The sequence below is a fragment of the Pongo pygmaeus genome, chromosome 10 (assembly GCF_028885625.2).
Source record: "Pongo pygmaeus isolate AG05252 chromosome 10, NHGRI_mPonPyg2-v2.0_pri, whole genome shotgun sequence".
Classification (NCBI taxonomy): domain Eukaryota; kingdom Metazoa; phylum Chordata; class Mammalia; order Primates; family Hominidae; genus Pongo; species Pongo pygmaeus.
The window spans coordinates 109,645,428-109,649,849 of record NC_072383.2 but is presented as its reverse complement, the minus strand read 5'-3'; positions in this window follow the sequence as shown (position 1 = coordinate 109,649,849).

Below are 4,422 nucleotides of genomic sequence, written 5' to 3'. Positions count from 1 at the left end.
GGCGAGTCACTCCACCTGCCTGAACCTGTTTCTTCAGCTGTAAAGTGGGTTAAAACCCCCAAAAGGGTGGTTGGAAGAAACCATCAACATCATGGAAGCGAAGTCTGTTACTCTCCCTCCTCATTCCTCCCAAACCAAACACAAGAATGCTTGGGGATTGCAAGAAGCAGGTCTGGAATCACAGCAACCAGGTTTGAACTCTGATTTGAATCCTACCTCTGCCACTTTGTAGTTGTGACCTTGGGCAAGTTGCTCTACCTTTCTCGAACTCCTGGCCTCAAGCGATCCTCCCCGCTGAGCCTTTCAAAGTGCTGGATTCAGGCATGAGCCACTCCACCTGGCCATCACTCCACCTTTATGAACCTCAGTTTCCCGGTCTGGTTAATGGGGACCTCCTAGTGTTGTGACAATAAGACAATGCATGCGAAGAGCCTGGCAACCACAGGTGCCCCCTGAATGCAGGCTGCATGATCAGCATCGATGTTTGGGGGAAATGAGTGATACTTGGAGGCCTGGGTGGAGCTGACCCTTAGGAGCCCAATATAATACTTACATCATTCAAATCAATTATAATTGAATCACTGTGTGCTAGGCACTGATCTAAGCGCTAAGAATTAATTCATATAACTTCATAACGACCCCACAGGTAGGCACTTTTATTATTATTTTTGAGACAGGTCTCACTCTGTTGCCCAGGCTAGAGTGCACTGGTGCAATCATACCTCACTGCAGCCTCGAACTCCTGGGCTCAAGCGATCCTCCCATCACAGCCTCCTGAGCAGCCAAGACTATAGGTGTGTGTCACCATGTCCAGCTAATGTTGTTTTTTTTTTTTTTTTTTTTTAGAGATGGAGTCTTACTATGTTGCCTAGGCTGATCTCAAACTCCCTGGCTCAAGTGATCCTCCCACCTTGGCCTCTCAAAGTGCTAGGATTACAGATAGGAGCTACCACACCCAGCCAGCACTTTTATTATTATCCCCATTTTACAGATGAGGACACTGAAGGCACAGAGAGGAAGTCACTTGTCCAGGGTCATGGAGCTAGTGAACTAAAATCCAGACAGGCTAAGTCCAGAGCCCTCTGGATTTCTCCCTTTTCCTACTCCTACCAAGCTACCATAACAGCTTGAACCTCCCAGCCTCCCCCAGGTCTAGAAGCTTCCCTAGGAGCTGAAGTCTGTTTTAGAGGGCAAGTCCTCCACCACAAGAAGCCCCAGCAGGCCTACACTTCCTTCCAATCTCCAGGGGACCACATGGCCACATAAGCATCATGTGTCTCCCGGGGACTATGGAATTAAGATAATCTCAGGGAAGTAATAAACATGATGGAAATGACGCTCATGAAAGAGCATCTGCTAATCCTGGGAGCCCGCGTCAGAAAACTTGCATCTGCTAGATGTTGCTAAGTGGCGTGAAGGTGGGGGGAAACCTGGCTGGTGGGGCCTCGCCCCACTGCTGAAGCAACGCCATGGGGCAGAGGGACAGATGGCAGCCCAGACAAGAAGCGATTAGAAAAGAGAGATTCTGCAAGGGAAAGTGTGCACCCCACACTTTAGTTAAAAGTCAGTCAATGGAAAATGACTGCCTGATGATGCCAGCAATAGAGGGGTCAACTTTCAATGTGGCAGGGGGTGGTGCAGGAGCTACTGGGTTTGAATCCTGATTCTGCGCCTACCTGGCTGCATCTAAGTCTGGTTGCTTAACCTCTCTGGACATCAGCTTAATTTGGATGCAGTGGCTCATGTCTGTAATCCCAGCATTTTGGGAGGCCAAGGCGGGTGGATCACCTGAGGTCAGGAGTTGGAGACCAGCCTGACCAACATGGCGAAACCCTGTCTCTACCAAAAACATAAAAAATTAGCCAGGCGTGATGGTGGGTGCTTATAATCCTAGCTACTCAGGAGGCTGAAGCAGGAGAATCGCTTGAACTTGGGAGATGGAGGTTGCAGTGAGCTGAGATTGTGCTACTGCACTCCAGCCTGGGTGACAGAGTGAGACCTTCTTCAAGAAAAAAAAAGAAAGAAAATGAGAATAATAATACCGGCATGTGGTAGATGGTGTCACTGGCACCAGTTCTTCCCCTTCCCTCTCTGTGTGCCCAATGCCAGGTGACTTCGAATGATCTTCCCACTGTGGGTGGGGGTGATTTTCCTGCCGCTTGATCTTGAGCTTGGCCATGTGACCTGCTTTGGCACACAGAACGAGGTGGAAGTGTTGGTCTGCTGGTTCTGAGCCCACGTCTCAAGAAACATTGTGTGCTTCACTGGTTTTGTTGGGCCATTGCCTTTGCCGTGGAAAGAACATTTCTGGGCTAGCCCAGTGGTCCCAGGAGAAGGCTGCAAGCCCTAAGGGTAGGGAGGAGGCAGGGTTTCTGAATGGCAGGTTGGGGGAAGCCTCTGGCACCCAGAAACACCTGCTGAGGACTGGTCCGTGGCTAAGAAACCTACATCTCACACACTGAGTCTCTATGCTGTGGGTCCTACTTGTAACTGCAGCAGATGGATCTATTGCCATCCCCCTGGGAGCTGGACCTAGCACCCCTTCCTGAGCCAATCCTGTGGCTTTGCCAACCTGGATGAACCCCCGAGGTCACACAGCCTGGGCACCATGGGACTTTGTGCTTTCAGCCGCTGTAGCCCCCTGACCTAAGACTATGGGCTCCTTGCAATTAGCTGTGGGTTCCCATTGAGTCCACCCTTAGGCCATCCAACTGCCTTGAGGGGACCCACTCTGGCCCAGGAATGAGGTTCCCTGATGCTCCTGCCAGTCTTCTTGGTGGCCTGCACCACTTTGTGTTCTGCAGTCCCAGCAGGTCTTGTGTGCAGCTAGCCAGAGTCATGATACCATGTGTCCTCGGGCAAGCCACTGCCATCTAGCACCTCCCAGGCCTCGTTTTTCTTATTTTACATCTGTAAAAGGGGAGTGCTGCTCTCTGCATGACTCAAGTTTGTCGGCATGAAGACTCATCACTTTGGAAAGATGGGTCCTCCAGAATGCTAAGGGGTCATGAGAGCCGCCGTCCGATCTTACTTCAAGGGGCATCACTGAGATAAGTAGAGGAGAATCCCAGCTCTTTGCCCAGCTTCTCCTTAACCCTCTCCCTGCTTCCTCCTTTGTGTGAAGGTCTTGAATATCAGCTTCTTTGCCAAGCTCATGATGACAAAGAAATAAAGACGTACATAGCCCCACTGGCCCTGGAAAAAGATTCCTTTTTTTTTTTTTTTTTTTTTTTGAGACAGGGTCTCCCTCTGTCACCCAAGCTGGAATGCAGTGGCACAATCATAGGTCACTGCAACCTCAACCTCCAAGACTCAAGCCATCCTCCCACCTCAGCCTCTCAAGCAGCTGGAACTACAAGTTCCAGCTTGCCACCACACCCAGCTAATTTTTTTTTTTTTTTTTTTTGGTAGAGATAGAGTCTCACTATGTTGCCCAGGCTGGCCTCCAACTCCTGGGCTCTGGTGATCTTCCCGCCTCGGTCTCCCAAAGTGCTGAGATTACAGGCATGACCCATCATGCTCAGCCAAAACATCCCTTACTAGAACTGCATGTGACAGCCATGAATGGGCATTTCACAGAGGAGGAAACTCAGATGGCCAATAAATACAGGAAAAGCTGCTCAGCCTCTCTGGTAATTAGGAAAGCTTCAAAATAAAACCAAAATGAGGTATCCCACTCACCAGATTGGCCAAAATGTTAATGCCTGATAAGAACAAGTGTTGGCAAGGATGTGGAGCAACTGGAGCCCTCATACACTCTAAGGGCAGGAGGTGGGTGTAACTAGTACAACCACCTTAGAACACAATCCAGCAACATCCAGTGAAGCAGATAACATGCATGCTGTATGTTCCAGCAATCTACTCCTAGGAATATTCCCAGCAGGGACTCTTGTCCCAGGATAGGACGCAAATGATTTGTATCTTTATATAAGATTGTTTATAAAAGATTGTTCACAACAGTTATTAAAAAGAGGGGCTAGATATGGTGGCTCATGCCTGTGATCCCAGCACTCTGGGAGGTTGAGGCAGGTAGATCACATGAACCCAGGAGTTCAAGACCAGCCTGGCAACATGGCAAAACCCCATCTCTAACAAATATATATACACAAAAATGAGCCAGGCATGGTAGTGTGCATCTCTAGTCCCAGCTACTTGGGAGGCTGAGGAGGGAGGGTCACTTGAGCCTGGAAGGTTGAGGCTGCCTTGAGCCATGATCATGCCACTGCAGTTGTGCCTGGATGACAGGGCAAGATCCTGTCACTAAAAAAAAAAAAGGAAAAAGGCAAGATCCTGTCACTAAAAAAAAAGGAAAAAGGTAGTCACCAAATGCCCATCAGCAGTAGACTGGATAAATTGTACAGTATTTACACAATAGAATTCTATAAGTGGGGAAAATAAATGAATCAGAGCTACATAAGTCAA